This window comes from Dendrobates tinctorius, unplaced genomic scaffold (assembly GCF_039654945.1).
Source record: "Dendrobates tinctorius isolate UK_male_01 unplaced genomic scaffold, ASM3965494v1 ptg000104l, whole genome shotgun sequence".
NCBI lineage: Eukaryota > Metazoa > Chordata > Amphibia > Anura > Dendrobatidae > Dendrobates > Dendrobates tinctorius.
The window spans coordinates 18,501,593-18,528,699 of record NW_027361772.1 but is presented as its reverse complement, the minus strand read 5'-3'; the positions used below and the strand labels follow the sequence as shown (position 1 = coordinate 18,528,699).

At 42.4% G+C, this 27,107-nt stretch overlaps 1 protein-coding gene across 7 annotated transcripts in view; it reads right to left on the bottom strand.

Moving 5' to 3' along the window:
• The window catches only part of PLAT (plasminogen activator, tissue type), a 124,777-nt gene that overhangs the window by 34,957 nt on the left and 62,713 nt on the right, over window positions 1-27,107 (bottom strand). The window contains exon 1 of one of the 7 annotated variants that reach the window (XM_073588869.1): window positions 1,203-1,307. The exons of 5 other annotated variants lie outside the window; for them this stretch is intronic. The gene's annotated coding sequence lies outside the window, so the exon portion shown is untranslated. Of the gene's footprint in view, window positions 1-1,202; window positions 1,308-27,107 lie in introns of those variants that run through there. One more of the 7 variants, XM_073588867.1, reaches the window with a different exon arrangement.

The window sequence follows — 27,107 nt, the reverse complement described above, 5'->3', positions numbered from 1 at the left end:
TATTTATACACCAGAGACTGTGTCCTATCCACTGATAAGTCCGAGGATATAAATAATTTATCATTTGTATAGTGATGACTGTGCCTATATCCTGATATATAGAACTGATAAAAAACAACAGTCCTATTATATACACTGCTCAAAAAAATAAAGGGAACCCTTGGCACTCTTACTGATCAGACACATCGATGTCAGTGACCTTCCTATCATTTCTACCTGTTCTTTATTCCATTGAATCACAATCAGTGTTGATTTCACAGAAGTGTGACCGGCTTGGAGTTACATTTTGGTGTTTAAGTGTTCCCTTTATTTTTTTGTGCAGTATAAATTATATATTGGAGGCTACATCCTATACACTGATATACAGTCCTGATATAGAGAACAGATATCGGAGACTGTGCCCTGTGCACTGATGTATGGAGCTAAATTATATACTGAATTATTTTATTTGCTTACATCCTGATTCCCTTATAACCCTGTTAATTCCACAGCACTTTACAGACATTATCATCACAGTCCCCATTGGGAACTCACACTCTAGATTCCCTATCAGTATGTCTTTGGAATGTGGGAGGAAAAAGGAGAACCCAGAGGAAACCCACGCAAACACGGGGAGAACATACAAACTCCTTACAGATGTTGTCCTTGATGGGATTTGAACCCAGGACCCCAGTATATATATATATATATATATACACATACTGTATATACCCTGGAGACTGCATCCTATGCATTGATACATAACAGTCCTATTATGCAAATTATATACAGTACATTATACTGTGCATACCAAAGACTGCGCCTTATACACTGATATGCAGCGCTAATATAGAGAACAGTCCCACTATGTAAATTATATATATATCATATTCCACTATATGTATACATATATGCATATACATGTATACACCCATCACAGTGCACTGATATACAGATCTGGGAGCAGTCCTATTATATATTATTTTATACGGTCTGTTATAAATGGTATATACTGTATATATACACACACATACACAGAGACTGCGTCCTGTCCTATACACCTATATACAGGCCACTTGCTCTCATGATTTTATTCTTTTGCTTTCTATCCTGTTTCATTGAGGGATTTGCCGTCCTCCCCATACTCATAGTTGCAGTATAATAATTCCGCGCTCCCGTTCCGCAGTCAGCAGTAGCAGTCTGTCCAGTGAGCTGACACTTACCTCTGCTGGTCTTCTGCTTCAGTATTGTGCACACTTTGATGTCCCTTTTTTATAAGCTACTGCTGGGGGCTGGAGGGCTTTTTGTGGTGTGAGAACTTGCAGTCACGTCACTATTCTCCGCCTTCAGCACGGTCTGACTTCACCAGATCAGGACTGGGCTCTGACATATTTTGTTTCGGAATTATTAGTGTGATCCCCCCTGTTTGCCGCTTTCCCTTTTTAGCTGAATAACCGGAAACCTGGCACTACAGTCAGGAGGGAGATAAGACAATACGACCTGTAGAGAAGGAAGAATGGAGGCTTGCAGCTTTTTCTACTATTATGTAAGACCGTATAGTGTAAAGCAAATATTACAAAAACCCACTTTCATATATCCCTCTAGGCAATTGTGATTTTTTTTTTGCAGAAGGGGATCGCTTTTTCAGGACCCATATGTCTTGGCCAGAGCGGACTACAAAGAGAGTCACACTTTGGAGGACTCGTTCTGTTCTGCATAATACAGACACTCATTGATTTGACTGGAGTGTGTAATGGTCTATTTCTCCAGTGGTGGTGCTACAGAGCGAAATCTCAATCCAAGTCAGAATTTTTTATTACCATAGCCATGTATAATAATAATAATTTTTATTTCTGTAGCACTAATATATACCGCAGCACATTACATTTCAAAGGATACTTGTACAGAAAATAAAGACATGACAGAGTAAACACATAATTCAACAGCTACCAAGAGGAGTGAGGGCCCTGCTCGCAAAAGCTTACAATCTATGAGGAAATAGGGGAGACACCCACAGGAAAAAGGTAAAAAGCACTTGTAATGTACGGTCCAGCTGTCAATATATTAAATAGGGTATTCAAATAATGCTGCATGAATCGGTCACCAGCCAGTATCTGTATAAGTACAGATACAAAGTGCTATTAAGTGCACGAAGGGTAAGTAAACAGATGCTACGAGCGACCAGATGTACCACTTTATCTGACAAGTTACTGATTGCACCATGTGTACAAGATCAGAGCCAAAAACAGTATAGGAATTCAGCATCGGAACCACCAACAGTGCAGAAATACATTACCACAACCATCATCTGTACATGAACATATCACCAGTACCACCATCAGTATAGAAATACACTACCAGAACCCCTATCTGTACATGAATTCATTACTATACCCCCCAAATTAAATTACATTACAAACATTACCAAAATACATCACCAGGACCATCAACAGTACATAACTACATCACCAGAACCATCATCAGTATATGAATACATCACCAGAACCAACAACAGTACAGAATTACATCACCAGAACAACCATTAGGACAGGAATACATCACTAGAACCACCATCCTTACAGAATTACCTAACCAGAACAACCATTAGTACATGAATACATCACTAGAATCACCATCCTTACAGAATTACCTAACCAGAACAACCATTAGTACATGAATACATCACTAGAATCACCATCCTTACAGAATTACATAACCAGAACAACCATTAGTACAGGAATATGTCACCAAGCTTAGTACAGCACCAGAACCAACAACAGGACAGAATTACATCACCAGAACAACCATTAGTACAGGAATACATCACTAGAACCACCATCCTTACAGAATTACATCACCAGAACAACCATTAGTACATTAATATGTCACCAAGCTTAGTACAGCACCAGAACCAACAACAGTACAGAATTACATCACCAGAACAACTATTAGTACAGGAATACATCACTAGAACCACCATCCTTACAGAATTACATCACCAGAACAACCATTAGTACAGGAATATATCACTAGAATCACCATCCTTACAGAATTACATCACCAGAACAACCATTAGTACAGGAATACATCACTAGAATCACCATCCTTACAGAATTACATCACCAGAACAACCATTAGTACAGGAATACATCACTAGAATCACCATCCTTACAGAATTACATCACCAGAACAACCATTAGTACAGGAATACATCACTAGATTCACCATCCTTACAGAATTACATCACCAGAACAACCATTAGTACATGAATACATCACTAGAATCACCATCCTTACAGAATTACATCACCAGAACAACCATTAGTACAGGAATGCATCACCAAGCTTAGTACAGCAATCCATTGCAATCTCAGGTCAGCCCCATATACAACTGTATTGCATGAATTTATAACTCCTAGTATGTTCTTAACAATGGTAAGGAGATACTGGGAGTTGTTGCCAGTCGTCATCAAACTGCGGACCATACAGGAACAACAGAACTGATGAGACCTACAGTAGGCAATATCACAATAAATATTTACATCCAGGTACCTTATAGGTGACTTCTTCTCTGATTGAAGTTGTTCTCATTCATTTCTTCTCCATCCTGTCCAAACATCATGATGACTTTTCACATTCACAGCTCATCTCTGCAGGTTTCCCTCGTCTCCATTCTACTGAAGTACATCCAACACTGTACCCTTAAAAATAACAATGTAGCTATGTCCTTCAATGAAAATATCCGTCCTACGCTGTGCCCCTCCGTAACAAATTGCCCTTTACTGTGCTCCCTGCACCAAATATGACTCCCTCATTGTCCCTCTAATGGTGTATGGCCTCCACACTGTCCTCTCCTCAATAATATTGCCTGCACACCATCTCCTTTATGAACTGTAACTGCCACAATGTCTGTTCTTATTAGGTATAACCGCACAAATGGCACAATGACGTAGAGGCGCTGGATTGGTCCTCACTGTCCCCAGACCTCAACCCAATCGAACACTTGTGGGTAGATTTGAAGAAAAAACTGTATACATGTAAAGCGCCATGGAATAAAAGGCGCTATATAAATGCATAATAATAATAACATTCATACCCAAGTGAGTCAACCAGTTTGCACCAACTTTGGGAACATGTAGAAGAGACCTGGGATTAGATTTCGGTGGAGACATGCTTGAATCTGATCGAGAGCAGCCCAGAAGGATTTAGGCAGTGCTGAAAGCCAAAGGAGGATTTACAAAATAATACAAATTAAAATTTAGATTTTTAGAAGCAAAACAGTAACAATGCTGTGACCAGAATCCGCATAACTAATCATATGCTAAATAGCTGCAAGTCATATTTACAGCCAAGATGATTGTCTATGGTCCCACATTAGTGCAGTAGTGGATGGTGAGATATGGCGCCTGAAAGCCAAAAGTTCAAAACATTGTTCCCCTTTTGTTCGGCAGTGTATAATTGGCTCAGACAGTTAAATGTAGTGCTGTGATAAAGTATTTGCATCTCACCCAATTTTTACTATTTTTTGTTCATTTGTCACAGCTAAAAGTTTTAATCATCCATTACATATGATAAAGACAGCACAAGAACATGAGGACAAGGCAATTTTGCGTTTTCATTTTTTTTTCCCTCCCCTTCTTCCAAGAGCAATAACTTTCTGATTTTTCACAGATTTTTTTCACATATCTCCATAAGAAGACTTGTTATTTTTTTGCGGGACGAGTTGTAGTTTTGAAGGTCACTCTTTATTTTACCATATAATGTAGTGATAGATGGGGAGAAAAATTCTAAGTGAAATGAAGTGGTGACAAAAATGCAATTTCACGATTCTTTTTACGATGTTTCATTGTACAGCATATAAGAAAGTAACCAGTCAATATGATTCTTCGGGTAGATTTTTTTTCATGATTATTTTAAAGGTAATCTGTCACCTCATTTTTCGCATATAAGCTGCGGCCACCGCCATCAGGGGCTTATCTACAGCATTCTGTAGTGCTTTAGATAAGCCCCCGATGTAACCTGAAAGAGAAGAAAAACAAGTTAGATTATACTCACCGGGGGGCGGATGCGGTCCAAGTCCGATAGGTGTCACAGGTTCGAGTCCGGCGCCTCCCATCTTTATGCGGTGATGTCCACTTCCTTGCATCTGTCGCGGTTTCTGCTTAGGCAAAATTCTCTGTCCTGTTGAGGGCAGAGCAAAGTACTGCAGTGCGCAGGCGCCGGGAAAGGTCAAAGAGGCCCGGCGCCTGCGCACTGCAGTACTTTACTCTGCCCTCAACAGGGCAAATCAGTACACCTGCGCAGGAGCCGCGGCAGAAGTAAGAAGGAGGACGGCATCCTATGAAGATGGGAGGCGCCGGACCTGACCTGCGACATCCATTGGACCGGACCCCCGGTGAGTATAATATAACTTGTTTTTCTTATCTTTCAGGTTACATCGGAGGCTTATCTCCAGCATTACAGAATGCTGTAGATAAGCCCCTGATGGCAGTGGCCGCATCTTATAGGCCAAAAATGAGGTGACAGATTCCCGTTAATGGTTAAAAAAAATTCAGAACAGTCAGCATCTGTCATGTAGGATGTGCGATTTTCATAATTCCTTGACTTTTCCTTTCAAAGTTGAAGAGTATCCTAAGCCAAGGTCATCAATAAGTCTTCGAGACATCTTTGGCAACTGTTTAAAATAATATTTTATGCTTACTTGGGTTATCTTTGTGTAAGATTAAAAGTAATTTGTTCATCAGAAACACGGAAGTGTGAGAAATATAAAAAAAACAGAAGATACTAGGAAGAGGACTTTTTTTTACAACACTGTAATATTACAAGATTGGATGTGGTAATACTGTTTCTCGCGAAATATTTGGAAATTGCCAAAGAGACCACAAGAAGAGAGCTAAAGTAGAATTATGATCGATGTTCAAAGTCTGGTAGAGGTTTTGAAATACAGATTGGATCTAAAAGAAGAAATGTAAGTGATTGCAAGTCATCGATAGCGGTGAATTCGGCAGAAAGAATTGCATGAGTCTTTGGCCATTATAAAATGTCTATTATCAGTAACATGCAAAATTCAAGAGTAAGCTATGTACACTAGTTAGGCAGGGTTCTTTCTGTATTCCCAAAAATCTGAACTCAGACGAAACCCCTGAGGAAGCCATTCAGTATAGTGAGTCCAAAGTGTGCAAGTTTGAGCAACACTTGAACACAGGACACCAAGTATAGTGAATTATTAACTCCTTCGTACATATGGGTGTAACTGTATTTCCTGCGCTCGGATACCCATGTGTGGAGAGGGCATGGGCTGTCGCTAAAAGAGACAGGGAGCTCTGATTGCTGCTGTTAACCATTTAGATGCTGCATTCAATTTCTGACAGCAGAATTTAAATGATATCTTGCAGGGAACCAATGGGGTGCCCTGGCAGAGAAAGGACTGCTTACGGCCCCATCATTTGAGACAGAGGCTGAGCTCCATAAGAGAATTGTGATTACACAACATACTACAATACTTTTGTATTGCAGTATATAGTATAATCTAGTGGATGATGGCAGGTTTAAATCCCCTGAAGGAACTTACACACCTTCTCATTGAAAGAGTTTTCTTTATTTTCATGACTATTAAAATTATAGATTCACTCTGAAGGCATCAAAACTATGAATTAACACATGTGGAATTATATAATTAACAAACAAGTGTGAAACAACTGAAAATATGTCTTATATTCTAGGTTCTTCAAAGTAGCCACCTTTTGCTTTGATTACTGCTTTGCACACTCTTGGCATTCTCTTGATGAGCTTCAAGAGGTAGTCACCGGAAATGGTCTTCCAACAGTCTTGAAGGAGTTCCCAGAGATGCTTAGCACTTGTTGGTCCTTTTGCCTTCACTCTGCGGTCCAGCTCACCCCAAACCATCTCGATTGGGTTCAGGTCTGGTGACTGTGGAGACCAGGTCATCTGGCGCAGCACCCCATCACTCTCCTTCTTGGTCAAATAGCCCTTACACAGCCTGGAGGTGTGTTTGGGGTCATTGTCCTGTTGAAAAATAAAAGATGGTCCAACTAAACGCAAACCCGATATAATAGCATGCCGCTGCAAGATGCTGTGGTAGCCATGCTGGTTCAGTATGCCTTCAATTTTGAATAAATCCCCAACAGTGTCACCAGCAAAGCACCCCCACACCATCACACCACCTCCTCCATGCTTCACGGTGGGAACCAGGCATGTAGAGTCCATCCGTTCACCTTTTCTGTGTCGCACAAAGACACGGTCGTTGGAACCAAAGGTCTCAAATTTGAACTCATCAGACCAAAGCACAGATTTCCACTGGTCTATTGTCCATTCCTTGTGTTCTTTAGCCCAAACAAGTCTCTTCTGCTTGCTGCCTGTCCTTAGCAGTGGTTTCCTAGCAGCTATTTTACCATGAAGGCCTGCTGCACAAAGTGTCCTCCTAACAGTTGTTGTAGAGATGTGTCTGCTGCTAGAACTCTGTGTGGCATTGACCTGGTCTCTAATCTGAGCTGCTGTTAACCTGCGATTTCTGAGGCTGGTGACTCGGATGAACTTATCCTCCGCAGCGGAGGTGACTCTTGGTCTTCCTTTCCTGGGGCAGTCCCCATGTGAGCGAGTTTCTTTGTAGCGCTTGATGGTTTTTGCCACTGCACTTGGGGACACTTTCAAAGATTTCCCAATTTTTCGGACTGACTGACCTTCATTTCTTAAAGTAATGATGGCCACTCGTTTTTCTTTACTCAGCTGCTTTTTTCTTGCCATAATACAAATTGAAACAGTCTATTCAGTAGGACTATCAGCTGTGTATCCACCAGACTTCTGCACAACACAACTGATGGTCCCAACCCCATTTATAAGGCAAGAAATCCCACTTATTAAACCTGACAGGGCACACCTGTGAAGTGAAAACCATTTCCGGTGACTACCTCTTGAAGCTCATCAAGAGAATGCCAAGAGTGTGCAAAGCAGTAATCAAAGCAAAAGGTGGCTACTTTGAAGAACCTAGAATATAAGACATATTTTCAGTTGTTTCACACTTTTTTTTTGTTAGTTATATAATTCTACATGTGGTAATTCATAGTTTTGATGCCTTCAGAGTGAATCTACAATTTTCATAGTCATGAAAATAAAGAAAACTCTTTGAATGAGAAGGTGTGTCCAAACTTTTGGTCTGTACTGTATATGTATATATATATATATATATATATATATATATATATACTGTATATATATCATACAATCTGTAGTGAACTACCTAAATAGTAAAGGTACCACATAGTCTTAAGCTTGTGCCCGGATATTAGAATATACATATGATTATTATTAACCACTGATTGGAAAAACATTGGCCACACGTGTTGTTTGGCCTCTCCCTTGGGATCTGCAATAGCTCTGGTGTACCTGGGATATATAGCCATTAGTCATTGGAGATGTATCCCATATGCATGTTTTGAAGTTTTTTCCACATTGTCAGCATTTGCCATTGACATCTGGGCAAAGAAGGCACACGCAGCCAAAACGCACGTAGGGGTCGTGGCACCGGCAGGCCTGAGGTATTTATTGATTTTCTATACTGTTTTACGTTTAATTGCGCTTTGTGTATTCATTCTATTGAGGATGACTTAGTATTTAATCTCAAGATCTCCTCACATGTGCGTGTATTACATTATACCTTTGCTTTATCTCTTTGCCTCCAGTCTGTGGTGCCTCTTTTTGGTATTGTTCACCATCTAAAAATTCCCTTTAAATTTTGTCATGTTTATGTCTGTAATGATTGCTTAATAAAATTATATTTTTAAATAAAATCTGGTTCTTTAGTGCAATAATTGTTATAGGTCTTCACTTTTTCCTTGCACTGAACTAATCACCTGATTGGGCACAGATGTCTACTGATATATGACTGTGCATTGTTTGTCTTAAATTTGTCTAGTATTAATATATATATATATACACACACACACAAGAGATCTGTCAGAAAAACATTAGTTTCCTTTCAGAATCAACATTTTTTGAGTAATACCTTACAACAAAATATTTTCACTAATGTGGGCCATTTATTGCCAACAAGATTTGTTATTTTGTACACCCAGAATAAAATAATTTTCCTAACAAATGTATTCACGACCATGTTGCAAAAAATGAGTACACGCCAATAAAAGTCTTAGGAGCAATGTTAGGCTGAGTACAGACGTACTTTTTGGCCCTGCGGATTTTTCCGCGCAGAATGGAAGAAATCCGCAGGTCAAATGACCTGCATTTTTCCTGCGGATTTCTTCCATTTTTCATGCGGTTTTCTTGCGGTTTTTGTGCGGTTTTCCATTGCGGTCTTCCCCCTGCGGATTTGGTGACAGGGGAGATGGAAAACCGCACAAAAGAAGTAACATGCTGCGGATTTTGTACCGCGGGAAAACCGCGCGGAAAATTCCGCAGCGTCTGCACAGCGGTTTTTTTTTTCCATTCATTTTAAGGCTACTGTACATCACAATCTGCGTCGTGTGCACACAGCCTTAAAGTTTAGACTACAAACTTCTAATTAACATGAATTCAGCAACAGGTAAGTCTAATTATTCCTTACACTGGTGTCCAGCAGACAGGTGATTATAAAAGGGCTTTAATTATGAAAGAAAACTCCTTCCCATTTTATGCTGTCAGCAATGGCACCACATGGAAGAGAAATGTCACAAGACCTGAGAAAGAAAATAATTTCTTTACACAAGAAAGGTGAAGGCAACAAGAAGCTTTACTTATCACTCAGAATACTGTAGCAAAAGTGATACAAAGATGGAACCGCAACCATCTCACAGAGATGTCCAGACTGACCAATGAAGTTAACACCTAAACAGGAGCGTCTTTTGACGAGAAGGGTCACAATACAGAGAACACGGCAGAGGAATGGCATGCATGAGTGCCAGCCACAAAGGAAGCTTCTCTCTTAGGCAGGGTGCATTTTTATTGATATACTTTAAATGCTTTTTTTTATTAGAACAAGGAAGTCTGAAAATGAAAAACAAAAACATATATACATCTACTGCAATTCTTCTGTTCTTCAATTCTGGGTCTCCAACTTGTTTTCTTGCTGACTCTTTGGGTGGAACACATCATGTGACCATTGATTGGATGCAGCAATCACATGCTATCCAAACAGGAAGAGAGAGCAAGTTGACTGTTTCTTTTGGTTTGTATGGCATGTGAACACTGCAGCCAATCACAGAGCCAATTTGATTCTTAACTCCCAGGCCAATTTTTACAATTCTGACCACTGTCACTTTATGAGGTTACAATTTTGGAACGCTTCAATGTATCCCATTGATTCTGAGACTGTTTTTTCGTGACATATTGTTAATGGTAAAATTTCTTTGATATGAAATTATGGAAATTTGGCAAAAAATTTGAAAATTTTGCAATTTTCGAACTTTTAATTTTGTACTCTTAAACCAGAAAGTGGTGTCACACAAAATACTTAATTTTCCACATGTCTAATTAACATCAGCACAATTTTGGAAACACTTTTTTTTGCTAGGACGTTATAAGGGTTAAAAGTTTTCCATAAAAATTTACAAAGCCATTTTTTTAGTGACTACCTCACATTTGAAGTGAGTTGGGGGGGTCACTATAACAGAAAACACCCAAAAGTGACACCATTCTAAAAACTGAACCCTTCAAGTTGCTCAAAACCACATTCTGCTGCTACATACAGAAGAGCAGAGAAAAGAAGAATTTACTGGGTAGAAAGGTAAAATGAGCAATTGCAAGTACACAGTGCCATATAATATGACGATTGCAATATATTGTATTAACGGAAAAAAAACTTTGATGGAGGTGCTTCTTTAAATGTCTGAAATTGGAACATCCCTTTAAATTTTATTTCCCTAGGCCATTTAGGTTTGCCTTGTTACATAACTCAATCAACGTGTTTTCAGAAGGTTGTAATACTTTAGTCCATGGTTCATGTAATTTATAACATATGGAGGGTATATTTCATCAATGTTATGAACTTAAAGGACTTGTCTTACCTTTTTAAACCCTTTAACTATTTGTACTAGCCCAGTGATCAATTCCCGTTTCATAAACCGCCAGCGATCAACTGATCGACTGTTGTTGCTCTAGTTAGCTATGCATTTTCGCTGCAGCGGCCACTACAGGAGGAAATATAGTATTACATGGTGGCAATCCATTTTTTGGAGCAACTACACTTCAAGATGCTGGATGCTACGGCTTTAAGAGGTTCTGCTGTTCCACACATTTTCTCACATTATTATCACAGCTTGACTGTACAAACACATACCAGTCATGATTGATGGGATCTGCATTGTTTTCTATTCATCATAACATATGAGGGATTCACTACAAATTTCCTGCTGAGTAGCTAATAAGTATTAGTTGTTAGCGATGATCCTTCTTTATTTTAGCCAGGTACAGGGGGTCATTCATGTTCTTCAGGAATTCAGAAAAATGTTATATCCCTCAGTCTATGAAGGTCACCCTTGGACATGTAACAATTGTCCTACAGCCTACAGATTAGGGAGGACCATGATTGCTCAATTTAGAGGTTTTGGTGACTTGGTTACAGCATTTTTTTGTCACTGCATGATGGTATTATTAATAGAGTGCTGGGATAAGGTGTTATCTGAGCATGCTCGAGTGCTAAAAGAGTGTCTTCGGTGTGCTCGAAAAAATGTTTCAGTCCCCGCGGCTGCATGTCTCTCAACTGTTAGACTGCGACAACACATACAGGGATTGTTTGTGTGTTTATTTGAGTACTGCATGGCGCTATCATGTAGTCACACTATGTGGCAGCACTATTGTTATGGCGCTTCCTACTGTATTATGCTTTTCTGCATATGGTATTATTGCTAATGCTTTATTATTTGAGCAGTGTATAGAGCTATCATGCTGACATTATCCAGACACTATGGGGCCCATTCATAAGTTTTCTGCCGAATTCTATGGTAAAACTGTTTGAAATGTCACCAAACTTTTGCACAACTTGCAGTTGCGAATTTAGACTTTTGTCATTTTTTACATCAGTCCTGGAAAGTGGAAACTTTATGTACAGTGAGGTGAGGCTTTGCAGGAAGGGTGCATGGCCAAACGCGGCCAAAAAAGTTATCACAATTTATATCACTTACATCAGTCCGTGACTGATGTACATGTCTCGCGGTATCGCACGGCAGCTGGAAGATGCACCAAATTAATTAAAGGCAACCTGTCACTAGGTTTGGCCGATACGAGTTATGACCACTGCCTTTCAGGGCTTAGCTACAGCATTCTATAATGCTATAGATAAACCCCCCGATCCGACCTGAAAGGGAAGAAAAATACATTTTATTATACTCACCTGCGGGGAGGTCCGGTCTGATGGGTGTCACGGGTCCGAGTCCTGTGCCTCCCATCTTCTTGAGATGCCGCCCTCCTGCTTTTATCGTCGCTCCCCAGCATCGGGCTGCTGCGCAGGCATACTTCTCTGCCCTGATGAGGGCAGAGCAAAGTACTGCAGTACGCAGGCGCCGGGAAAGTCAAAGAGGCCCAGCGCCTGCGCACTGAAGCAGGAGGGCGGCATCTTAATAAGATGGGAGGTGCCGGACCCGGACCTGTGACACCCATCGGACCAGACCGCCCTGCAGGTGAGTATAATAAAACGTATTTTTCTTTTCTTGCAGGTCGGACCGGGGGCTTATCTACAGCATAACAGAATGTTGTGTATAAGCCCTGAAAGGCGGTGGCCGTAGCTCCTATCGGCCAAATCTAGTGACAGGTTTGCTTTAAAATTCTCAGATGGAGAATTGACGCCTTCGAAATGTGGTGCTGGAGAAGGATGTTATCATGAATAGCAAGAACAAACTAATCAATTTTGGAACAAATCAAACCAGACATGTCACACGAAGCAAGGGTCACCAAACTACGACTTGCCTACTTAGGACACATCATACGAAGAGAGCAATCACTGGAGAAGGACATCATGATCGGAAGAATAAAATGAACAAGGCGAAGAAGAAGACCAGCAACCCAGTGGCTTGATACTATCAAGATAGCGGCAGAGAAGACCCTGTTGGACCTATCTAGGCTTACACAAAAATATTCTTCCTACAGATCATTCATCCATCAAGTTGCCATGGCTTGAGATTGAGCCAAAAACCATTAAACTAAAAATTTAAATAACTTCCGTGCACTTTTGATCAAAACTGGCTTCCAAAAAAGTGTTTTGATGATTTGGGGCCTATGTTTGCTGCATTTTTGTGTCACGGTGTGATGGTATTTATGTACTAATGTAAGTCACAATTATGTAAGAAGTATAATGGCAGAACAATTCATCTTTTCACCTACTTTTCCAAATATTATTTACTCAACCCTGGTAGACCAGGAAATATTTCCACCTAGTATTAATCATTTGCTTCTCCTCTTAAAAAAAAGTAGGAGGATCTGGGGAAGTTTTTGTCTCAGAGATTGTCAGGATATGGCTAAGTAAGCTTTTGATTATTACTTCCTTGGTTGAATTTTCTTATAAGATCTTTATAAAATTCATTTTGATACTCCAGAGGCTGGCACAGGTTTTCCTGGGGTCTCCCCCCTGACGTTGGTAATGTCGAGTTGCCACCAGAGAGGAGTGGGAACAAATCTCAACCCATCACCAAACCTCCCGCCGCATCACCTCCAATATTCCCCATCACAGAACACGGAGACTTGGAAGCTCCAACAACCGCTCCACGTGTGCCATGGTAAGGGTGACTACTTCTTCCTGGGGACCAGATCCAAAGAGGAAGGGGACACCCACACCCCTCCTCTATATACTCCCCCCAACTCCAGGGTACTCCCCCTGATAGCCGACCACCCCCCCGTCATGCTGGCCTCCGCCTATGCCTCCTTGGGGGGGGTAGAGGAGGCCCAGCTCCGGCCAATTCTTTCTCTTTGCTATTGTGGTTGTTGGGGAGAGGGCTATTTATTACACATATGGTGGTCCTACCCAAAAGTACGCTGGTTTTGGATAAGTAACTTTGGAATATATTTAATCAGAAAAATCTGCTTCTTTCTTCTTCTGAATTGAATTTTCACTCACACGTCACACTTCATTGGTAAAATCCTTATTCAGTGCAGACAGCTTTTCCCATTACTGAGATAGGAGATGACAGTTGGTCCTTTTAAATTCTACAAAGGAGGGAGAAACTAGAAGCCGACACAGACGTTTTCCTGGAATGACGGTTACAGTTCTCCATAGAATTTTATGAGCACCAGCTATCATATCCCATCTCAGTAATGAGGAAATCTGTTTTCACTGAAGACTAGAGATGGGCGAACCCGAACGGTAAAGTTTGGAGTCCGTACTGGACACCCAGTGTCAGTGCACGACTCCCAAACAAGGACTTATCACTGAAGCCTGTGTTAATATTCGGGTTCAGCAGGCCGAACAAAGCTTGTTGAAAAGCTGCAGAGCAGCCAATCAAAATACTTTTCCTGTGTGGGCACTTCCTGACCAAAGTATTGGCATGGCTGGCATGGCAAGAAAAACGGTGTGGGGTCCACCCCATTTTAGACAACCAGCCAAGCTAAAGCAGACAGCTGTGGCTGGTATTCTCAGGCTGGGAAGGCTCATGGTTATTGGGTCCTTCCCAGCCTCAATGTAGCAGCCCTCAGCTGCCACAGAAAAGGTGCATCCAATAGATGCACCAATTCTGGCGTTTTGCCGGGCTCTTCTCACTTGCTCTGGTGCATTGGCAAGGGTCAATGTCAGCTTTGAAATCTCCACTGACATCAAGCCCAGAAGTTAGAGAGGTTAGTAATGGGGCATAGTCTATCAGATACCCCTATTACTTTCCCCGAATGTAAAAAATGAAAGGAAAAAAAAAACAGGGAAAAAAATCCTTATTTGAAAAAACACACAGAAAAAATGTATATTTGAGAAAAAACTCCCCAACAATTTCCCTCTTTCCCCCATTTATTTAAAAATAAATAATTAAAATACACACCAGTCCACCGTAGTCCAAATGGATGTCCCACAACCTTAATGTCGCCACTTCAGATCACAGCAGCCAGGATCTCACGGAGCACAGAACGAGACCCAGCAGTAGCTGCTGCTCTAGTCTAAGGAGCTGCATTCGTCGTAGGACCTCCATTTGGACAACAGTAGACTGATGTGTATTTTAGTGATGTATTTTTTCAATAAATGGAGGAATGAAGGAAATTGTTGAGGATGTTTTTTTTTTCAAATTTAGATTTTTTTCCTGTGTTTTTTCTCTTTACTTATGGGATTAGTAATGGGGTGAATGATAGACGATGACCCATTAGTAACCTCTGGGCTTGATGTCAGCGGGCATCAACCCCAAAATATTACCTCGCTTGCCTACGCACCAGGGCAAGTGGGAAGAGCTGAGGTTAAATGTCAGAATTGGAACATCTAATGGTTGTGCCATTTCTGGGGTGGCTGTGGGCTGGTCTTATTAGGCTGGGAAGGGGCAAATATCCATGGCCCTTCCCAGCCTATTAATATCAGTCCACAAATGTCTGCTTTGCCTTAGCTGGTTATTAAGAATATGTCCCCCACGTCCTTTTTTTAGGGTCTGCCTTATTTTGAATAACCAGCAGAGGCAAAGCAGACAGACAGCTGGGGGCTGATATTATTAGGCTGAAAAGGGCCATGGATATTGGCCCCTTCCCAGAGTAATAAGACTAGCTCACAGTTGTCTGCTTTCCCTTGGCTGATTGTTAAAAATAAGGGGGACGTACATCTTTTTTTTCCATTTATTTGTTTGTATTTTTCACTCATTCATTAATTTCCTTAATGGCAAAAAATAAATAGTAAAAGCTATTTGGGGTCCCCCCTATTTCTAATAACCAGCTAAGGAAAAGCAGACAGCTGTGGGCTTATATTAATAGGCTTTGAATGCCCATGGTTATTGGGTCATTTCCAATCTTCAAATATCAGCCTGTAGCTGCCCCAGAAGTGGTGCATCATACTCTTCCCGATTGCCCAAGTGCGGTGGCAATCGGGGTTATTGTTTTTGAGGTAACGGAGAGTAGTGATAGGCAAACCCGAACTGTAAAGTTCGGGGTCTGTGCACGGACCCCGAACACGCAATTCTCCCGGAGGTCCATGTAACTGTTCGGGTTCAGCAGCCCAAAGCACAGCCAATCAATAAGCTTTTCCGATGTGGGCACTTCCGGCCTCATCACAGCTGACGCAGTATGTTAAAATTGTATGAGTGGCTGGTGCAGTACGTTAAAAAAGTAAGACAAAGCAGGAAGACAAACGAGGGAATACACTTAGCTTGAGACGACACAAGAGAGCTCATCACGCCAGCAATCCTCAAAGAGGCTCCAAGAAGACTATGTGCACACGATGCAGATTTGCTGCGGATCCGCAGCGGATTTTTCCGCGCAGAAACGCTGCAGATCCGCACTGCGATTTACAGTACAATGTAAATCAATGGCAAAAAAAAAGCTGTGCAGATGGTGCAGAAAAATCAGTGCGCAATTGCTGCGGATTTAAAAGAAGTGCATGTCACTTCTTTTGTGCGGTTTTGCTGCAGTTTTCCACCTGCTCCATTCTACAAATCCGCAGGTGGAAAACCGCAGTGGAAAACTGCAAGAAAAAAGGAAGAAATCCGCAGGAAAAATGCAGGTCATTTGACCTGCGGATTTAGTAAAATCCGCGCGGAAAAATCTGCGGGAGGATCCGCACTGTGTGCACATAGCCTAACACCAGCGCCTTGCTGAAGGGACTCAGGGTATTTAAACATCCAACATAGGTGTGTCAATAAGCATCAGAAGGTCCAGGTCTCTGCTAGGTCGTAAAGGGAGAAGGATATCATTCCAGAACAGAGATGAAAAACAAGAAGGTGTTTGCAAAGCCAAGCGTAAAGACCTTCTGCAGCTGGATTCAAATTGACTGACTGTTGCACCAGGCACACCTGTGACACCAATGAAAAAGTTTGGCCCCTCTGCATGGTTAGTACTTTGTAGAAACCCCTTTTGCAAGTATCACAGCTTGTGAACTCTTTTAGTAGCCAGCCAAGAGTCTTTTAGTTCTTGTTTACGGGATTTTCATCCATTCTTCCAGTACTGTGAGATTCCTGGGTCATCTTGCATCCTCTGCTATTTTGAGGTCTAGCCACAGATTTTCAATAATGCTCAGATCAGGGGACTGTGAGCGTCATCATAAAATCTTCAGCTTGCGCCTTTTGAGGTAGTCTGTTGTGGATTTTGATGTGGGTTTAGAATAATTATCCATTTGTAGAAGCCATCCTTTTTTCAACTTCAGCTTTTCTCCAGATGGTGTTACGTTTGCGTTAAGAATTTGTTGAAATTTCATTTAATCCATTTTTATCTCTACCCATGAAATGTTTCCCATGCCATTGGCTGCAACAGAACCCCAAAGCATGATTGATCCACCCCCCATGCTTAATGGTTGGCGAGATGTTCTTTTCCTGAAATTCTGTGCCCTTTTTTCTCCACGCATATATTGATCATTGTGGCCAAAGATTTCTATTTTAACCTCATTGGTCTACAGGACTTGTTTACAAAATGTGGCTTGTTTAGATGTTGTTTTGCATACTTCTGCAGCTGAATTTTATGGTGAGGACGCAGGAGATATTTTCTTCTGATGACTCTTCCAGGAAGGCCATATTTGTGCTGGTGTCTGTGAACAGTAGAACAATGTACCACAACTCCAGAGTCTGATAAATCTTTCTGAACATCTTTTGCAGTCAAGTGGGGGTTCTGATTTTCTAATTAGTGTATTACTCTCCCTCTTATATAATATTTTCACTATCTTTTTTCTTACCTTGTCTCTCTTTTCCTCTTCTCTCTGTCTGTTTTTGTTGCTTGAACTCTTAGTTCCACTGGAAGCTTACTGGAAGTGGATGTGCAAATTGAAGATGGATTTAAATTCCCCCCATGAAATCTGTCATCAGAATTTTACCCCAAAAATGTGCATGTAGCCCTTTCAAAAACAAGTTCAGCAATACCTTTACGTGTCCAGTCCGCTCCTCTGTTACTGAGAAATCAGTGTTTGCATTTATAACCAAATGAGGCTGAAGGGCTATGGTAGATCTAAAGCCTCTGTCACTCCAGCTCTATAACCCGCCCAGCGCAGCCTCCTCCTCCTGCTTCACTGACAGCCTCTCTGCTGTGTGACATTAGGCGTTTAGCAGCCTTGAGTCAAGTAGGAGGAGATGGTGCTGAGCAGGGAATAGACCTGGAGTGACAGAGGCTTCAGATCTATAAAAGCTCTTCAGGCTCATTTGCATGTCAATTTAAACACTGATTTCACAGTAATGGAGGAAAGGACTGGCCATGTAAAGGTATTCCTGGATTTCTCTTTGAAAGAGCTACATCCACATATAAATAGCTTTGGGGTGAAAAACGATTTCTTTAAAGTGCTATTTTGTTGCACTTTTTATGGTGTCCTTATTCTTCATTCTTCTTATTCTTCATACTTGTCATTTTAATATCTTTTACCCAATTTATGAGCTCCACCTGATGTGTTTGTAACTTTCATAACACATTAAAAAAAAAAAAACTTTAACACAGGAAATAATATTTTCTCAGGGGTCTCAACTAATCTACATCTGGTCTTGCTCAGTTTTCCCAGACTACCTAATGGAAAATTTGCTTCGACGAGGAGATTACAGCCCACCTTTATTCTCGTTGATTTCGCAACTATGGGATCTGATATGGCACATGTATCTATATAGAAGACGATCTCATAGTATCACGCAGGGCAGAAAATATATTTCCTCTCTGTTTCTCACGGCTTCCTGTTTCCTATCTTTTCTAGGCTTGCATTATGTCATCGGTCAGAGTTCCATCAATACTGACGGCTTCTTGCTTGCTGCTAGTGCTGATGTCATCTAAAAGGTCAGACTCTATCCCGATCAGTTTCCTCCCTGGTGTGACGCAGTCCTCTGGGTCACAGCATGACAAGCCATCCTTCCCATCCTCATCGATGATGCCATGACCTGGGCATACAATGATCCACCCTATGCATCATTCAGACTTCCAGAGAAAGTGGTAAATATCAGGAAACTGTGGTTTCTGATAGTTGGTAGGTTACACATAATAGACTATTGTTTATTACTATGTCGGAACTGCTTCCTCATTTATTAGTGTTTTATGTGTTCCTGTGCAAATTAAAGCGGATTTCCACATAAGTAATAACCAGATCCTCATAACCAACCATGAAGACAATATTTAATGGTTTTATGTAACTTTTTGATCTTTTGATCTCCCTACTGTAAAGCTAAGTTCACACGTTGCGGAACTCCTGCAGAAGTTACCGCGAGAATTCCGGAATTCCATTCCGCGGGAAAATCGCATTTTAAATTCCAGCGATTTTAACACGGAAAAACTAGCGATTTGCAAGCGTAATTAGCTTCCAGAATACTAGCGTTTTCCAAGCGATCTGGAGCATTGCTTGGAGAACTGAGTGACAGGTTGGTCACACTCTTCAAACATAGTGTTTGACAAGTGTGACCAACTTTTTACTACTGATGCTGCCTATGCAGCATCAGTAGTAAATGATAGAGTGTAAAAAATAATAAAAAAAATAAAAAATATTGTTATTCTCACCTTTCGGCATCCCGCGCAGCCTTCCCGCCTCTCTCCAAGCTCCCGGCATCTTCCGGTCCCAGTAATCCTTCGCGCGAATGACCGCGAGATGTCGCGCTCCCGCGAGACCACAACGTCATCGCGGTCATTCTCGCAAAGGATTACTGGGACCGGAAGATGCCGGGAGCGTGGAGAGAGGCGGGAAGGCTGCGCGGGACGCCGGAAGGTGAGAATAACAATATTTTTTATTTTATAGTCTATTTTTTACAGGGATATGGTACCCAGAGCCCGGAGGACAGTCTCCTTTCCTCCGGACCGTGGGTACCATCCGCAAATGTTCTGCTTACTTTTCGCAAGGGGGGCACAGCCACATGCGGGAAGTAAGCGGAACAATGCAATCCTATGGGTGCGGGATAGCTGCAATTCCGCTAAATTAATGAGCATGCTGCGTTTTTGCCGCAAAGCGATTCCGCCGCGGAAAAAAACGCAGCATTAGCACAGCATTGCGGAATCCCATAGGACTGCATGGGATACTTATTTTTCACGGCAAAATCGCACGTTTAAAACCACCGCGAAAACGCAAAAAAAACGCGACGTATGAACGCAGCCCTAAGTGAAAAAAAAGGAGTTGAAACCATTGGTAGCCATTTTGGAAAATATGGAGAAGTAAATTTAGTCACCTGGTCACCCATCTGTAAACAAGTATATGCAGTCTCTTTCCATCTGTTTTTTTTTATCCCTCTTATCACCTACTCCACATCTGTAAGTTTTGTGCACTTGGAATAAGTACTATGGGAATGCTGCTTACTTGGGGGCATGGTGAGGTAACACAGGAACCATTTCCTTTTAAATGTCCAGGCGTGTTTATTGGTTCTTCATAAACCATGCCACAAGCAAAGGACATAAACTTCTAGCAAATTCACTTTAGAAAAAGTCCAGGACACACAGGCTGGATAGCATCCAGTATGCTGGCTCAGTCTATAGACATCACACAGGAGGTCTTCTTACCTCCCCACACAGACCATGTGTTAAACAGACAGACTCCATTTTAACATGTGAATCACACCCAGAAGCAGGGTACGGGGGCAACCAGACCCGCCCATCTCTTGGGCTGCCCATAAACCTGACCCAGATGCACAAAAGAAGCCTCTTAGTACTATGTGGACTAGAGCATTGGTCCAGGTTTACTTCACAGAGGACAACCACCTCCATGATACATACCTCCCATCAACTATCTGTCCGGTAGTCACCTTACATACTTCCCCCTCTGTCTAAAGCTGTTGTTCTTGGCAACTCCTTCCACTAGACACTGGATTCTCGAGAGGGCATCGGTATTACCATTTAGCTGCCCGGCTCTATTTTCCACATGGAAGCTGAAATCCTGCAGTGCTAGAAACCAGCGGGTAACTCAAGCATTTTTCCCCTTTTTCTCCCTCATCCACCTGAGTGGAGCATGGTCTGATACTAATTTAAAATTGCGCCCTAACAGATAGAATCGTAATGTGTCCAGAGACTACTTTATGGCCAAGCATTTTTTTCCTGTGATGGAATAATTTTTCTCACATGTCGACAGTTTTCAGGTAGAGAACTGAGTGCTCCTCCCCGAGCATCTCCTGAGAGAGGACTGCTCTTAAACCGACTCCTGAGGCATTTGTCTGGAGTACAATTTCCTTCTTAAAGTCGGAGGCTACCAGAATTAGCTGCTTACACAGAGCTACTTTCAGTTCTTGAAAGGCTGTCTCCGCCTTTGCATTCCATTTGGCCATAACTGATTTCGACCCCTGAAAAAAAAATCAGTTAGGGGTGCGGCCATCATGGCAATGTTTTGGAGGAACCTCCTGCAGTATCCCACGATTCCCAGTAGCTCTAAGTTGCTTCTTTGAGCATTGTCTAGGCCAGTTTTGGATTGTGTCCACTGATCTGAGGTTTAATCTTGCCTCCTACTACATAACCTAGGTATTTGGCCTCTTCTTTTCCCATGGCACTTTTTTTTTTGTTTATAGAAAACCCCGCCTTCATGAGATCATCAAACACCATCTAGAATTTTCGCAGATGAGTTCCCCAATCCGTGATTAAGGTTACAATATTGTCGAGGTATGCCACAGTGTAATTCTTATGGGGTGCAAAGATACAGTCCATGGCCCTCTGAAAGGTGTCTGGGGCTGCCTGCAGTCCAAATGGCATCTGGAAGTATTGGAAACATGCATCGGCTGTAGAGAAAGCCATCTTCTACTTGGCTTATTGTGATATAGGGATTTGCCAATATCCCTTTGTTAAATCCAAGATGGTTATGCTGGCCCAAATCTCTCGATCAGCTCATCAACATGCAGCATCAGATATGTGTCGAACTTGGAGACTTCATTCAGCTTCCTATAATCGTTAAGAGAACCTCCATTCCCCATCTGGTTTTGGAACCAGGACAATCAGGCTAGAATATTCGCTCTTGGATTCCTCAATGACTCTAAGATTCAGCATACATTTTACTTCTTTGGAGATCAGCTTTTGCTGGGCCTCAGGAATTCTACAGGACTTCAAGTTCACCCGCACATGGGGCTCTGTCATAACCTCGTGTTCTATGACCTTTGTACACCCCGATAAATCAGAGAACAAGTCCCTGTTCTGCTGCAGCAATCCTCAACACTATTGTTTTTGGGCCTTCCACAGCATCTCCGCTATTGTGACTCTTTCAACATCTGCTTCTGGCTTGACCAGCAAACAAGGAGTTTCAACGGGCTCCCTGTCTTGCCACCACTTCTTGATAAGATTGAAATGCTACACTTGGTGTGGTTTTCATCTTCCTGTTGATGAACCTTGTAGTTCACTTCACTAAGGTTCGCCACCACTTCATAGTGCTTGCATTTGACCAAGAACTTACTGTCCACTGTGGGAACTAGTACGAATACTCGGTCCCAGGGGCTGAACTGCCTGACCCTGGCTGACCAGTTGTAGACCCTAGCTTGAACCTCTTGTGCCTGGAGGACATGGCCTTTTATGATGGGCATCACCTTTGCAAGTCCATGGCAATTCGCTCAAATGGCACTTTTATAATAGGTATTGGCATGAGGGGACTTTGAAAGTGAGAGGTCGGGGAGGTTATCTGGCAGGTGGTACAGGACCTGCAATACTTTAAGATTTCCCAGTGACATCTGGGCCAATAGAACGCCTGCATGACATGTTCTTGAGTTTTGTCCACTCCCTGATGACCACCCAAGACATGTGAATGGGTCATGTCCAAGACCCTCTTTCAACAGGGTCCTGGTACTAACAATTGTTCCACTCTCTCCACCTTAGTTACAATAAGTCCCCACTCAACATAAAATAGGGAAACCTGGTGTCAGTCCTGTGTTAAACAAACAGACTCCATTTTAACATGTGAACCACACCCAGAGGTGGGGTATGTGCGCAGCCAGACCCGCCCATATCTCAGGCTGCCGATAAGTCTGACTCACATGCACAAAACAAGCCTCTTAGCATTATGTGTACTAGAGCATTACTCCAAGTTTACATCACAGAGGACAGCCACCTTCATATTACATACCTCCCATCAACTATGTGTCCGGTAGCCACCTTACAGTACTATGTAAGGAAGTTGTGTTTTTTTCACACTCATTACAAATTCATGTGAAAACTCCTTGAAAATTATCATGCAGATACCACCACTACCACCAGTTTGTCAGGGAACACAATTTCACTACCGCCAATTGTCAGGAAAATTACGGTACTCAACTGACTGACAAGTGATGGACAAGGCCGGAGCTGCTTACACTGCAAGGACAGTTATTGGGCACTCACAGTGAGCACATGGTATATATACCTTATACCTCCAATGCATGGAATGTATGCATATAAATATACCCCAGTATGGTCACTGCCAGCTTACAAGCAGCGTATGGCTTCAGGGGTGTGGTTTACAGAGCAAGAGGAATGGAGCTATAAATTTATATATTTAATCCAGAAAGGTAGGCAGTGTTTATAAAAAATATACAAAGATGTTACAAAATGTGGGAACAAAACAATACGGTATATACTATTACATAAAGTAAAACGGAGTAGCAAAAGAGTACTAAACCTGATGTTGCAGGAATTGTTCTGTCCCCGCATGAGGCGAATGACGATGTGGCTGGTGAATAGGAGCTGGGAGAGGTCCTACCTTCATTTCCTTAATGCAGGGCAGACAGGACCATGTTGCTCAGCGTCCGGAGAGATGATGCACACCAGAGATTGTAAAAGTCCAGACTTGTTTAATTGGAATTCTGGACATACAGCGTATGATTGGTAATACAATAAGTTCTCCAGACATGCAGAGTGTTAACAAAGTGGTCGAAAAACTGATGCCTTTCACATGCATGAGGATTAATTAGCTGCAGGCTGCCATACAGAAAAAAGACCAGCAGGTGGAAGCAGAACAAATGCAAGACAATTATACACAGAATGGAAATAATAATCTATAGAAACCATAGAAGCATAACTTAGACGGAACAGCACACTCCCCGTCTGAAATTCCGTAAGGGATTTCACTATATTAATGTTTTGGTTTTTTTAAACAAAGTTCAATAACCTAGAAAACAAAAACAAATAAGCATGCAATGCAATAATAACTTCAAAACGAGGTACATGACAGACAGTTCCTGAGACAATCCAAAGATACCCATCTTCGGATCGGAGGAGCGGCACTAGGCCAAACTGTCTCCGACCCAACAGTAATCCGATGAGCGAAGTACTAGGGCAGTGTTCTGTTCATGGTTCATCCTACCGGAATGTCCTCAATTGGTAGTGATTTATGGCAGACGTGCCAACCGTGACAGTCTTTGTCTCCACGTGAGTTGTGATAAGATCTCACAATGTAGACTAACCTTGCTATAGTCCTGACAAGTTTCATCCAATTGGAGAAGCGTTCGAAGTGCTGGCAACTGAGGCTGGAGGTTGGTTTAGTGTTCGCCGCCAGAGCACTGACCTCGGAGTGGACTTCTGGATCGCCATCCGGATCCTGGATGCTGAAGACTTCCTGGACACGTTCACTTCCCTTCTGTTCCAACAGAAACTTAGGACCTGAAAGCCAAGAAGAGTTAGCATAGGACCTTATAGACATAGGTCTAGTGGCATGGTCAGCTGGATTAAGTACAGATGGGATATAGTGCCATTGTTCAGGCTTAGAAGACCTCCTTATTCTCTCGATGCGGTTGCTGACATACACGTAGAAGCGCCTTGTTTGGTTGAAGGTGTAACCTAAGACAACCTTACTGTCAGTGTAGTATTGTACGTCGTCTATGTTGGTGTCCAGCTCATGCTGTATAAAGTGCGAGTTCTACTGCAAGTACGGTCCTGCAAAGTTCAAGCCTGGGAATAGTGTGGTCAGGCTTGGGAGCCAACTTAGCCTTGCTGAAGACGAACCCAACGTGATCTTGATTGTTGGGTCCTGTCACCTTCAAGTAGGCGACAGCTGCAATGGCTTCTGTGGATGCATCTGAGAACACATGGAGTTCTGTTGTGAATTCTCTCTCTGGCTTTACTGAAGGTAGTGGAGCTGGTCAGATTGACAGAGGGGATGCAAGTTCTCTTTCTGGGCTCTCTCTGGTGGTTACTGGAGGTAGTGGAGCTGATCTGATTGACAGAAGCTTGCCACCTGATAATGAGGAAGACGATTGGAGATCTGGGGTTTCTGATTGGGATTTAAGACAGCTGACTCCCTCTATCCCTGCTGGTAATAATAATAAACTTTATTTTTATATAGCGCTAACATATTCCGCAGCGCTTTTGGTAATTTTCTTCCTGTTCCTTCTGAGGTCTGATATCTCCTGCCCTTTCCCTGCATGGTTCAGCTAAGTGGTTCATTTGCTATTCTGTTTCCATTTGATCTGGTTTTGTCTATCTCAGCTTTGTGCGGGTCAGCCAGCTCTGGCTGGGGCTGTGCTGAATCACCGCCCATATGTTACTGCTTGTGCCAGTTTATTTTGTCCCGTTATATCGGTCTCTTTTTGCTTTGCTTTCAGAATATACCAGAGTGCTGATATAGTGGGGGCGAAGTCGTGCGACTTCAGTGTTTTTGTGCATCAGATGTGTTGGACTTTTTGCTGGGTTTTTTGCGTGATTGCAGACAGTGTCTTTCCTTTCCTGTACTGTCTAGTCAGTGTGGGCCCCATCGTTTGCTCAGTCTATTTTTCTGCCTGTGTTTGTGTTTTCATCTTGTCTCACCGACAATATATTTTTGGGGGCTATCTATTCTTTTGGGGTCTGCTCTGGGGCAGTTTAGATTTCCCCTTTCTTGCTTTAGGCTTAGTTAGCTCTCCGGCTGTGCCGAGGCGTCTAGGATCATCGTAGGTACACTCCACGGCTACTGCTAGCTCTGTGGACAGGATCAGGGGTCTGCAATCCGCTTAGTTTCCAACCTCTCTGGCTTTTCTGTGGCTTAGCCTGGGCCTGCTATCCTCCTCGGTGACCCATTCATAACAGAGTTCCGTCCTAGTGCTAGCAGCGAGTGAGGTTCTGGCGTAGCATCTTGGTATATGGATTTCATCTAAAGCACACAAAGACTGCTTCCAGGTTTCAAATTTTGGTTCCTTATGAGGAGGGAGTGGGGCATCCCAGTCTTTGACGGTTTCGGAAAGCTGTCTCAGAAGGGATTTACCTTGTATGGTTATTGGTGCTATGAATCCCAGTGGGTCATATAAGCTATTCACCACTGACAGGACACCACGTTTAGTGAATGGTTTGTCTGCACAGTTGATTTGGAAACTGAAGGTGTCGACTGACAGGTTCCACCTCAAGCCAAGGCTTCTCTGCACAGGCGGAGAGTCTGGTCCCAGGTCTATGTCCTTGAATCCTAGTGCGTGGTCACTTGACTCAAAGGCTCTCATGATGGTCAGGCTGTTTGAAGCAATTTTGTACAATATAAGCTTAGCTTGGTACAGCATACCTTGGGTCCTTTTGAGTAGGTCGATCACCACTTCTTCTGTGGGTAGAGATTTTAGTCCATCATCCACGTAGAAGTCTTTCTCTACAAAGTCTCTGGTGTCTGTTCCATATTCATACTCTCCTTCTTGTGCGTTTCTCTGCAGGCCATAGGTTGCCAATGCGGTGGAAGGGCTGGTTCTGAATACGTGCACCCTCATGCGATACTCCACCATGTCTTTGCTGGGGTCATTGTCCTTGTACCACAGGAACCTGAGGAAATTCCTATGGTCCTCTCTGACTATGAACCAGTGGAACATATGTTCAATGTCGGCGGTGATGGCAATGGGCTCTTTCCGGAACCTCATCAACACTCCTACTAGGTTGTTCATAAGATTAGGACCCGTGAGGAGGACATCGTTGAGAGACACACCTTGATGTTTGGAGCTTGAATCAAAGACAACTCTAATTTGCTTAGGTTTCCGTGGGTGATATACTCTGAATAAGGGTAGGTACCAGCACTCCTCGTTTTCCTTTAAGTGAGGCGCTGGTGTGGCATCCCTGAGGGTCCTGTCACCACAGAGGTACTGCACCTCACCCAGAGGTGTGGTATCCCACAACCAGGTATGGTGGAGACACCCAACCAGACTCCAACACCCACATCCCACACACACCAGTAGTGTAGAAGAGCACCCTTTA